This window comes from Schistocerca americana, chromosome 2 (assembly GCF_021461395.2).
Source record: "Schistocerca americana isolate TAMUIC-IGC-003095 chromosome 2, iqSchAmer2.1, whole genome shotgun sequence".
Taxonomy (NCBI): Eukaryota; Metazoa; Arthropoda; class Insecta; order Orthoptera; family Acrididae; genus Schistocerca; species Schistocerca americana.
The window spans coordinates 112,394,496-112,407,857 of record NC_060120.1 but is presented as its reverse complement, the minus strand read 5'-3'; positions in this window follow the sequence as shown (position 1 = coordinate 112,407,857).

The following is a 13,362-nucleotide window of genomic DNA, read 5'->3' as shown; positions in this document are numbered from 1 at the left end:
GTTGACGAGGGCGCTAAAAACATGCAATTACATCGTACAAAGTGCACTAAGATTATAACTGAAGTTTTGGCTTCATACTTTACACAATCATTGGTTGAAGATATAAGGAACCAAAAATACAGTGTACTAATAGATGAATCCACAGATGTATCAATATCTAAAATGCTAGGTATCGTTATACGGTACTACAACGTAAACAACCAAACCATTAGATCAGCATTTCTCAAACTCGCAGTAGTAGGAACTGCAGATGCAAGGAATCTGGCTGCTGTTCTTGTGAATTCTTCGAAAAATCTCAAACTTCCTGTCGCTAATATGGTAGGAATTGGCACAGATAAAGCTTCTGCAATGGTTGGAATAAACAATGGGCTTTTCGAACAACTAAAGAGAGAATATTGTTTGAAGCATTTGGTATTGATCCGTTGCATTTGTCACTCTCTTCAGCTTGCAGTTTCGCACGCCTCCGTGAATACCATACCTAGAAACATAGAGTTTCTTGTACGGGAAACCTACAATTGGTTCTCCATTTCACCCAAAAGACAAGAGGAATATAAAAAGGTTTATGAGACAGTAAATTGTGGAAAACAGCCACTAAAAATTTTGAAGGTCTGTGCAACACGTTGGCTTTCAGTTGAACCAGCAATACGAAGAATTCTGGAGCAGTGGGAAGAACTAAAGCTACATTTTGTATAAGATTTATTGTAACGACTCAAAATCATCTTTACATGTTTTACCTTAAACATGCTTTAAAAGACGTACAAATAGCAATAAAAGCCTTTGAAGGAGAGGACTATGACCCCACTAAATTACTAGATACACTTGTATTTCTCAACAAAACATAGTTTTTTCTAACTGTTGATTTGTTGACAACACCAGTTCCAAGCGAATGTATGTACGCAATTCCGAACCTTGGCTTCATGTTTTAACAGAAATTGTCTGAGTCAAGTTTGTCTCAAGAAAATGAAGTTTATTTTTAGAAGCGATGCATTCATTTTAGTCTGAAACTCATAAAAGAAATTCAACAAAGACTGCCAAGTAACGTTACGATCCCGAAAAAAATGTCAATGTTGAATGTTGAAGAAACACTAAAAGTGAACAAAAATAATGCTGTAGCGGATATAGCCAAAGAATTGGGTTTTAGTGGCGATTTCATAGACGGTATGCTGCAAGAATGGCATAATATCCACTTCATTAGGTGGAATAACACTACTAACACTGTTCGATTTTGGAGTGAGGTTTTGCAGTATAAAAATGCCGCAGGGGAGAATACTTTTTCTTTGATTTCACAGCTAGCAATGACTGTTCTATGCCTACCGCATTCAAATGCAGAAGTGGAAAGAATATTCAGTTCTATAAACATTATAAAAACTAAACAACGTTACAGATTATCGTTAAAGACAATTAATGCTTTGATCATATTGAGAGACCAGCTGAAGAAACAAAATAAAGATTGTGCAACTTTTGACGTACCGTCAGACGTATTGGAGCTTATTGGAACGAACAAAAGTTACTCTTTTGCGACAAAACCAGTCCAACTGCAACATCATCTTTTGAGCGACATTCAACCCTCTACATCAACTACAGTTCTGTCAGAGCATGAAACAGAAGAGTTATTCGATCTTCTGAGTGACGACGATGAATAGCTCACATACCGGTATGTATATATTTTTTAACCTAGTTTGAGTAAGTGCTTTCTTTTGTTACAAGTATAGTTGTATATTTCTAGTATATTTGACTACTGTGATTGAAACAACAATTTATATGTTGCGTCAATTATGATAACATGTTTAATTAAACGTTAGCGTATTTTATACGTATGTTGTAGCAAGCGATGCGTCATTTAATTAAGACAATATAGCAATTACGTATAAGACAATTTTTATTAATATTTTATTACCCCCACCACCACTGGCTTATTTCACCATTCACAGCACGAAATTTTCAGTACACCCCTAGTAAAATCAGTTTTAGCGACTTTCTAGCAACTTTTGATATTGAATATAGCGACTCGGGTTTTTTAGAGTTGGCAACACTGGTAGCGTTGTGCAGTTGGAGGTGAGCCGCCAGCAGTGGTGGATGTAGGGAGAGAAATGGCAGAGTTTTGAGGGAGGACGATCTGGACATGTGTCCGTCAAACAAAGGAAATTTATAAGACTGGATGTCTTGAACTTTTGAACACTATTAAGGTAAATACATTGTTTGTTCTCTACCAAAATCTTTCATTTGCTAACTATGCCTATCAGTCGTTAGTGCCTTTAGCAGTTAGAATGTTTTATTTAGCTGGCAGTATTGGCGCTCGCTGTATTGCAGTAGTTCGAGTAACGATGATTTTTGTGAGGTAAGTGATTCATGAAAGGTATAGGTTATTGTTAGTCAGAGCCATTCATTTGTAGGGATTATTAAAAACTAGACTGCGTTGCGCTAAAAATACTGTGTGTCAATTTAGTGATTATCAGAATAAGTAAAGAGAGAAATGTGTGAGTACGTCCAGTTTTGCTCAGCTATTTGAAAAACAAATAACGTAGAAGTTTACCAGCACTGTCATTCTTAATTTTTCTAAGGGGATGTTTCAAGCTTAAAATAAACATGAAGAGTACTCCACATCTCGCACTGCTTGAGAGTTTTATTGTAACTGATGCTCACTTTCAAACATAGTTTTTTCCTTTCTTCTACAAAATCTTCTCCGTTATATTGTCTGATTCTGTCTTCCTCAACAGGGCGGAAATAATGTCATCGAGTTCATAAGTTCCTTTACCTTAAAAGGTAAATCTGTCCAGAAATTCCCGAACACCTATATGATTATAAAAGTAGAAATTGTTGTTTCTCGGTATTCTGATGAGATAAATTTAGTACGGGGTTAAAGATGCAGGCTATAATCGAGTTTTTAACAGACAGGCTAAATGTTACACTATGTTCTATGACAGTATTTCTGAACCTTTTAAAATACGCGTAGCCTTTCCAAGTAAAAATATTCTGGCGACTCCCAGAACCATAATAAAAGTATGTCAGTGATTTAAAAGGCAACGTATTTAATTTTCTTTCTATTGATACTATACTGATCGAGAAATCAAGTGCAGTGTGAAAAGAGGTCGCAGTGCTCGGCGGAGAGAGATATAATTATATTCTTTGGCGGAAGAGGCGTGGGAGTGTGAAGGGGTCAGCGGGGAAAAAGTCACGCGTTTTCCGTCACTACATTCAGTTGTCCGAGTACGCCAGCAAGTACGGATATGATTATTGTCTTCGCGCTTCGCTCTGAGCGAGCATAAAACGGGCAAGTTTCTTAAAATATCTGTGCAACCCGCCACGTCTGGTACAAGTGGCAGTGGCAGAAGCGAACCAAAATCGAAAAAAAAAAATTGATTTTATGACGACAATTATCTGAAGTATGGTTTTACTGTCATGAACAATACTCCTCAATGTGTAATTTGCGGCGAAGTATTGTCACGTGAGAGTATGAATTATCAAAGCTTCTGCGTCACCTCTCAACTAAACATTCCAAGGAAGCTGATAAACCGTTGGATTTAGTTGAAAGGAAACCGAAAACACTTGACCAGCAGCAAACTACCATGATTCAGGTAATAAAATTGTAATGTTATTTGTTGATTTAAAATAATATTAATTTCTCTGATTTTTTATTCGTTTTCCTGATTTAACAATTATTTTTTATCTGATTTTAAGTATCCAGTGCCAACGAGAAAGCGTTACTAGCTAGCATCCGAGTCGCTAAAGCAGGGAAGCCGCATACAGATGCAGAGAATCTTATTTTGCCAGCAGCCCTGGATATGGTTGAAATTATGTTAGGTAAGCAAGGGGCAAACAATCTAGAAAGCATACCACTTGCTGATAATGCCAGTGAATGCAGAATAAACGATATGGCCGGTGACATTCGAGAACAGTTGGTCGAAAAATTAAAGAAGAGCCCACATTTTGCTTTGCAATTTGATGAATCTACTGATTGTGCTCAATTTATAGTATTTGTGCGCTTTGAAGCAGATGAAAGTATCATGGAAGACATTTTATTTTTGCAAAGCACTCCCTGCGAACACTACTGGCCAGTCTTTGTATGACATGTTTTTAGATAGCACCCCCAATTACGAGACTGATTGGACAAAATGTATCGCCATTTGTAGTGATGGGCTAAAGCTATGACTGGCAGTAAGAGTGGGCTTGTCGCGAAATTAAAATCAATAGTCCCAAATTTTTCGTGAACACACTGCTTTCTTCATCGACTAGCTCTGGCAGACAAGATTTTAATTTCTGATTAAAATGATGTGCTTAAAGTGGTGGTCAATGCTGTAAACTCTATTAAAGGTAAAGCGTTGCATATTCGACTGTTTAGGATCATTTGTGAAGAGATGAGTTCGCTCCATCAACATATCCTTTATCACACACAGGTCCGGTGGCTTTCCAAAGGAAAGGTATTGACTTGAGTTCTGGAACTAAAAGGCAAATTGTTAGTATTCTTACAAGATTCTAAATCTGAATAGGCGAATTACTTTCATGACCCTGTTTGGCTATAAAAATTAGCATTTCTCGCGGATCTTTTTAACCACCTATATATTTTAAACAAGAGCTGCCAAGGGAAAGAAGAAAACATTATAACAGCTAGAGATAAAATCAACGGATTCCTCGCAAAATTTAGTTTGTGGTCAACGTTTTTACCAAAAATGATGTTTGTGTCTTTCCCATGTATTCAGATGATTGTCGAATAAATTGCGATGGTCCAGTCAGTGGTACTAAATTCTCACGATCTTTGCATGATACAGAGCTTGAATAGTTTGGAAGAGAAACTGTTAAGTTACTCTCCAGAGCTGAGCTCTGACGCTGACAACGGTCTTACATGGATACTCAATCCTTTTTTAGACATGTCAATACAACTGACTGATCTGAGCACGATGACGAAAGAAACGCTCGTAGATTTGTGCATAAGCGTTCTCTTCAATGGTGAATATAAAAACTAAGAACTGAAATAGACTTTAACTGGAACATGATTTGGTGATTTGTGTCTCAAAAATAGAACCACGATTTGCCAGATTATAAATAAATAAACAGGCACAGCCTTCTCATTGGAGCTGTTATATTTTTATTGTAATCAGATCTGCAGCCCTCGCTTACTTTCATCTGGATAAGTGGCACCAATGGCAGATATCGCTGGTGTCGCCCTATGAATAAAAACCGCTCAAAACAATAAAATCTTAATAAGTGTCAAGTATGCTTTTAATAATAAAAATAAGAGATATTAGTCATCAGGCATCAAATTGCAGTTGTGTCGATAAAGCGCTGTACATTTGCGTATAATCGCTGGATCGTACCAGTATTGTTATTGACTTTACTCTTGACGGTATGGCTTATGCTCCGCAGGAAAGAAATGACAATGAAATAACAGAAAACGGGGAGGAAAAAAGGGCGTAATGTTTTACATCAGTGTTATTACTATTATTATTACGACGAACAAAGTACATTAGACGCTACGACATGGACAAAGCCGCCGACAACGCAGTATTCAGTTGTACTGTTAGCGACACTCCTCGCGTTGCAATTATTGTAACCGATACCTCCGCTCGGGTCTGCTAGACGATGATGCCAAATTCTCTGTGACGGTGTTGCAAGACAGACTCATGTTACTTCATGGCCTTGAAATACCTCTATATGAATTCCATTTTAGATATGTCGTCGTTAACCAGCACGAATTCAATAAAGCTGGCCATTAACCAATACGTAGGCAGATGTTTCATTCAGCTAGCCGTCTTCCGTGTTTATGACTCATTCTGAAGAGAAGGTGAAAGCAAATGTCTTTAAACGGCTTCCTGTAAAAAAGGGTGTACATTTTATAAATTGTTTTAGTATTTTTCGAAATGGAGTGCATTATCCTTTATTTCACGCGAATTCCAACAGGAAAATATGTTTCGCATAACGAGTGTTTCGCAATGCAGGTAAGACTCGGGAGTGAATTATCGTCGTTTAATGGGGTCCCACTGCATAGTCAAGTTGCAACAAGATTTTTTTTCGACTTTCTCAAAGTTACTTATTGGATTTTCTTCATTTACTTATCGATCGGTTCCTGAAAACAGATATCCAGTTTTGCGTTTATTTATCGTTAACACGGTGTATTTAGTATAAAACAGTCTAGATTATGCTCAATTCAGAATTAATGTTAAACAAGGAATTATGTAATTTTAATGAAAAATAATTACCATTTCCCATAGGCCTATGTTTTTGTGTTAAAGAACCCCTAGTTTTGAGACATGTAGCAGGATGGTTATTTCATGTACTTTCATTCAATTACAAAAGAAGACAATATTTCTTTTTAATTAATTGCGACAATATGTAGTATATATTTTTACAGATGTTGGTACTAGTTTTTTGTAAGATATTTTTCAGCTCTTTTATAAAGCTCTATCGAAAAAACAATGATTCACTTCACGCCAATCGCCACAATTAACTACACGAAAGAAATGAGAAATTAACCAGGTGACCAGCAACGACGATTTTGTGGGAATCCCGATGAAGCCACAGAACCAGGAAAATAGAGACAACGTCAACATGCAATGTGAGAATTAAAGTCTGAGTTGAGCTCAGTCATCCTAGATCCGCTGGGTAGAAATTGCTGCACTTCCTGCCTTGTCTCACTGCTGCCAGCTCTAGCGATCAATTGTTTGGTTCGAAGTTTGTTTCTGAAATGCATTTTAGTAACTGTGGTGCCAAATTTTGCATGTGAGCTTCGTGCGCTTTTTTGCAGCCATTTTGTATCACATTTGAACCTGAGCGTCTTTTAAATGCGCTTTCATAAATTGTTCTCGTTCCGTGTGATATTTTTATTACAGCAGATGATAGGCACGTAAACTAAGTTGTCAGTAACACACAAGACGCTGTCACTTTACCGCCGTTCCAGCCCGGAAGTTGATGTGGTCCTTTTCCTCTTCCTGCAAACCTCAGAGGTAAATACTATCCGTACAAGACTTAGCGACTCTCGCCGCCCTAGTTCCATTCCGCAGAAGTGGGAAGAGATCGATAGAGATCGTGTTGCTTCTCACTGCTACAAGTGTTTGCGTGTTTCGACTCTTCAACATGTTTAAATTAAATTCGTACCAGATATGAACGTGAGGGAATTTGCAAGGTGCTTTCCCAAAACCTTGCCACTTCCGTGTGACGCAAATGATCGTCATGAAACATACGTTACCAGCCATGCTGCAACTGGGTTCTCTTGCGACCGCGACCCCCTGAACAAGGCTTTGCGAACCCGTTAGGGGGTCGCGACCCACAGATTGAAAAACACTATTCTGTCAATGCGTCCTAAAATACTTGTTAATTTATCTAGAGCTCAGAAACTTTAAGCAAAGATGACCACATATCTGACCTTCAGATAGTTGAAACATATTGTAACTATACTTGATCGTATAGTTCTTGAAATACCTCGCCATTTCCAGAGGAGGTGGTAAACTGCGAAACTAGCAAAGTAAAATACAATATTACTCTTCTTCCTGTAAAATAACCGCTGTGAAGAAATTTCACTTTCCATCTAGAAGTTAACAATTGTATTCTCATATCTTTTAAGCGTTCTGGGCAAAATATCTCTCCTGAACAACACCCGAAGAAGGGTTTTACCACTTTTTTTCCACAATACTCGAAATCAATATTGGTAAGCGCTCTTGTTGGGAGACTGCTTAAAGAGAACTTTTTTTTCATCACATAGAGACCAAGTCTGTTTTTCCGTATAGTCCTAAATAGACGCCATTCCTTTCAGGAAGTGCTCTTCCCTCCATGTTTAAACCTCAGCTAACTGTTTGTGAGCAGTCTTTGCATTATTAAGTGCCTTAGCAATGGCCGCTGCTACACCAGGTAATCCTCCAAGCGCTGATAACGCAGCTGATATTGGAATGAGAGATAATACTCCATCTGTTTTGGGGATGGGTATTATAAGCTCTCTGCAGAGCAATTTTCCTGTGCCGGCCAGAGTGGCCGAGCAGTTCTAGGTGCTACAGTCTGGAACCGCGCGACCACTACGGTCGCGGGTTCGAATCCTGCCTCGGGCATGGATGTGTGTGATGTCCTTAGGTTAGTTAGGTTTAAGTAGTCCTAAGTTCGAGGGGACTGGTGACCTCTGAAGTTAAGTCCCATAGTGCTCAGAGCCATTTGAACCATTTTCCTGTTGGAGCAACTTCTGAAGCAGGTTTATGAGCTTTTTTCACAGCTGTTATGAGATTACTGTCCAGCTTACTACACTTCAGACTACTTTGGACTGCTTTAATTATTCTGTTCATTACATTCTCTGCATTCTTCTTCTTCTCCATTTTTCGTACTTATATCCATTTTAGCTTTCAATGCACCAGTTACTGCTAAAGCAGCTATTTTTTCACTAAGCTCGGCGTCTTTTGTCTTAACTCTGCACAATGCTCTTTAAGCCAGAATCCAGTCTACTCAATGTCCATTTGACAAAGTATCTGGGTACACTGCATAAGCGATGTCACGTTCCTTGTATGTGCTTATAATGGATTTACTCCCACATCTCGTCTGTTTGCTGTTTTTTCAAATCTATTTTTGGTCCACAGTATGAGCAACCAGCTAAGGACGGATTCATCTTGATTCTTCTTAGTCTTCTTCTTCTTCTTCTTCTTCTTCTTATCCGCAGCTCGAATTATACATCATGAGTGATGTAATCAAAGACAAATAATTCTCATATATTAGTTGCTGCAAGGCAGAAGAATCCTTAGTGTATATGAAATGCAATTCAAAAAGCATGCACTTCAACTTCCCACTAGTCCTATTACTGACGAAATCAGATAACCACAAACTTGGCGACATATTTCCAGGTTCAATTAGATGCATTATATCTGGCCCTTCCAAATGTCGAAAAGCAAATGATTATTAACCTTCTCCTTCATGAAGATGATCTTGTATTTAGAAAGTGTACATATAGTCGAAATTACTTCAGCAATATAAATATAAATTTCTTACACAAGTCCTTAAAAACCATAATAATATTGAATGCTTCACATTTTCAGGCAAGGAGATTGTAATGCAATCCTGTATAGGGTTGGTGCTTTCGATTTTTATATAATATTATTTCTGATAAGAAAATTCATATGATGGTATACCTTTCTGTGAATCACTATAATGGTGCAGACAGATTTTATCTATGTGAGACATATAGCAAAACTCTGAAACAATTAATTAGAGACAATGAAAACATAATTATTCTTTTCAAGCAAGACAAACGTAATCTGGGGCATGTATTTACCGACATTAACAAAGATATGACTTTTAATCCATTCTTCAAAATATGTAAACGAGCATGGGGTTAGAAATGCACAGAGGATTTTGGTTATTAGCAAAGTGATGATTTTAATAATGAGCTTTATCATGTTAATTTTGGTGACAATATTTGATTTGGTATCAATTGCTACACACCTAAGCAGTGGTATAAATTGGGACAATTGCTTATAATCTGTTAAGATGTTCACAGAGCATTGTAGTTGTCAACATGTCTCTCAGTTCCACTGGACAAAATGTTAGCCTCAAAAGTCAGCTGTTGAAATCTTGATGAAATATTTGCTGAAAACTGGTGTTATTGCAAAAAAGACAAACTGAAGCTGTGTCCATACTGGAAAGAGCATTTACACGCATTGTCAATTGTTAGAGATATTGGTGCAGTTATTCCTGCAGAACAAGAAGACAAATCAAGGCAAAGGAGATGGTTTTAAAGAAAAAGTGTGTATGACAGAAGAAGAGAAGATGATGATGATGGTGATGGTGACAGTGGTAGTACTGATGATATGATGATGATATGGTGTGCTATGATGATAATATGATATGATACGATATGATGGATCTCATATGGGGATTTACCAGTTTCCTCCATCAGATCAGTTGACCCCTCATTGGAATTGGGAAAACCTCACTGGCTTTGCCACCATTAGAGTTGGAGGGTAGTGAGGAAATAAAATACCCACCATGAAAAAATAACTGGACTGGTCCTCCAGGTTGGGGGTTAGGTACTGGGCTGAAAACCTGTCCCACAAAAATAGGACTTCTTACTAAACATCAAGAAAATGCCTCAGAGGAAAATAGAAACAAGGAATATAGAATATGGCTTACGAACAAGGACTTATGATTTGAAATGTGGAACATTAGAACTTTCGCAACACCTGGAGTTCTCAATTTCTGTCTGAAGAGCTCGACAGATATGAAGTGGATCTTGTAGTACTGCAAGAAAATAGATATCCAGGAACAGGAAAACTGGAAACAGACAGGCACACTCTATATTACAGAGGATCGGAAATTGGAAGGTGGCAGAAGGAAGTAGGTTTTACAGTCAGCAAAAGTTTGGCAGTGCCAGTAATTGATTTACAACCGATTGATGATAAAATAGCTGTCATGAGACTGATAGGTAGATTCACAAATATAACAATAGTTACAATATATGCTACACCTGAGGAAGCAGAGGACGAAAAGAAAGACAGTTTCTATGAAATTCTCGTAGAGATAATTAATAAAACACCAGGATATGATGTGAAACTCATTATGGGAAGTGCAAATGGTAATGTTGGAATGGAGATCATCTGGAACGAAATAGCTGGAACTGAAAGCCTACTAAGCTGTGAAAGTGCAGCCAACCTAAGGGGTATGAGCACACACCTTCCATGGAAGGACATTCACAAAGTAACTTGGATATCACCAGATGGAAGACCAAAAAACCAAATAGACCATCTCCCAGTAGATCAAAGATATAAAAGCAGTATAATGAATGTGAAAATCGTAAGGGGAGCCAAAGCAGCCACACACCATTATCTAGTCGTAGCAAGGTTCACCAAAGAATAGCCATAGAAAAGCCAAGGGGGGGGGGGGGGGGGAAGAGCATAACAGACCATAACATTGACATAGGCAGACTGAAGGATAACACAGGAGTCTGTCATTAAGCTACAAGACAAAATTGCTGTTCTAACAATGGAAGACAATCTTGAAATTGAAGTCCACTGGGAATTGATAAAATGTGGAAGAAGCAGCACTAGAAGTATGTGGAAAAAGAAAAAGAAGGAAGAAAAATCGCTGGTTTTCAGAAGAACATGAGTAAAAAGTGAAAAAAGAAGAGATGCGAAGCGAAAACACCTACAAGAGGATACCAACGAAATTAAAGAAGCATTTGCAAAATGTTAATAGTGAAACTAAAAATTTTCGCATTTTAGTTTAATCAAAAGAGCAGAGGAGGATTAAAGTGCAGGGCATGAAAGAGGTTTTTACAGATCAGTCAGATTTGTCAGAAAAAGATATATACCATGAATGTATGGCATTAAAGCTAAAAGTGGCAACACATTTCTGGAAAGATCCAAAGGTATGGAAATTTGGAGTGAATATTTTGAGGAGCTTATAAATGTTGAAGATAGAAGTGCAAAAATGGAGCAACAACATGATTTTCAGAGTGTAAATTCCTTTCTTGGAACCGCCGACTGTGAAGGTGACAATAGACTCAATGAAAATACTAAAAAACAACATCAGCTCCAGGGAGAGATGGCTTAACAGATGAATTACTTAAGAAGGGAGGAATAAAATTTGCAAAAGAAATACACAACTTGTTATGGATATGTGGAATGAAGAAAGAATGCCAGAGGAGAGCACAGAAGCGATAATTATACCAATTCATAAAAAGGACGACAAACAACAATGCGGGAACAACAGAGGCATCTCATTCATTAGCACCGCCTATAAAGTGCTCTCTAAGATCCACCGGAAAGAATTAGAACCATATTTAAAAAAAAAATAATAAATGAGAAACAAGTGGGATTTATGAATAATCTGTCTACTACTGACAAGATATCCATACTGAAAGAAGCCATATCTAAATGTTGGGAGTATAACAAAACAACAGGAATACTATTTGTTGATTTTAAGAAAGCCTATGTCAGTATATCCAGAGACAAGTTGTGAGAGAAAATGCAGAGATTCGGAATACCAAAGAAGATTATAAAATCTTGTGAAAGTGTCACTTAAAGGCTCGAAAGGGGTAGTGAAAACGGATGCAGAATATTCCAAGGCATTTGTCATAAAAACAGGAGTCAGGCAGGGAGATGGAATATCACCTCTATTGTTCAAAACTGTAATACAGGAAGCGCTGGACACAGCAAGTGAAGCAGAATGGGAAATTAAACTAGAAAAAAAATAAACGTACTTGCCTTTGCAGATGACTTAGAACTAATCACTGAAAATCTGGATGACCTTAAAATACTGGTAAAAAGACTCTTTCACAAAGCAATGGAATCTGGATTAGAAGTAAATGATGAGAAAACAACATTTATGATAGTCGAAAGAAATTACAGAACAAAAAGATGGGAAACTCTGCAGACCCATAACCACATGTCTGAAGAAGGAGATGAGTTTCAGTATCTGGGGGTAATACTAAACAACAAAACTATAAAAAGGTGAGGATCAAAGCTGCATCCAATCAAACTTCTGTCAAGATTTTAAACATGGCTGCAGCAGCAACTGTTAAAATTCTTCACAATAAAGGATGGCAGCCAAAAACAGTTGCAGGATAGAATTTTTTTATTAAAATTCTTGACCAAGGTTTCGGTACATATAAATATACCTTCATCAGAAGTACATTTCCTGAATAGAAAGACACATTCATTAGAAAAGCCATATCAACGAAAGTGAGAAACAGAAGCTTAAATAACGGTGAAATTGCTAAAGTAATACAGACACACAATCTTTAGTACTTACTAAAATTACATCATGCACTGGAGAATAATGAAACAATTATGCCAAAAGGCGTCGTCAGTAATTAAAATATCATCTCCATTTGTACAACATGTGTAATGGGTACAGGATCAAAGCGAACAGTTTAACAATGTTACTTCGCCTATGAACTGTTGAGACACGAGTGTGAAGGCACTAAGGTAGATTGTTTCGCCGAGAGAGGGCACTTGCATGTGTCAGACTCGCGCATATTACAATCCATAAATACATAAGCGCATCAAAATTATTAAAGGTTGTGTTAATTCAAACTTTGTCTTAATAAATAAAGCGTATCACGCCAATTAAAGACATTTATGTAAACTAGAAATATTGAACCAAATTTACCTGTGTCCTAGCGTCAAACGGATAAAGCTTGCGCTTGGAACATCTAACGAGAGAGGGCACTACTGTAATGCGCGAGAGTCTCGCGTAACGTAGGCAGTGAAATACATACTAGCGAAACAACCAAAATGTTATAATAAAACGAAACCATCTGTCTGTATGACTAAAACATAGTAGTCATTTAACCACACATACACATTGAAATTCATAATTAACAAACATCACAATATGTAGATCCCAACAAGATAGGAAAAGCGCATTTCACCGGCATCAACAAGCAAGAAAATAACT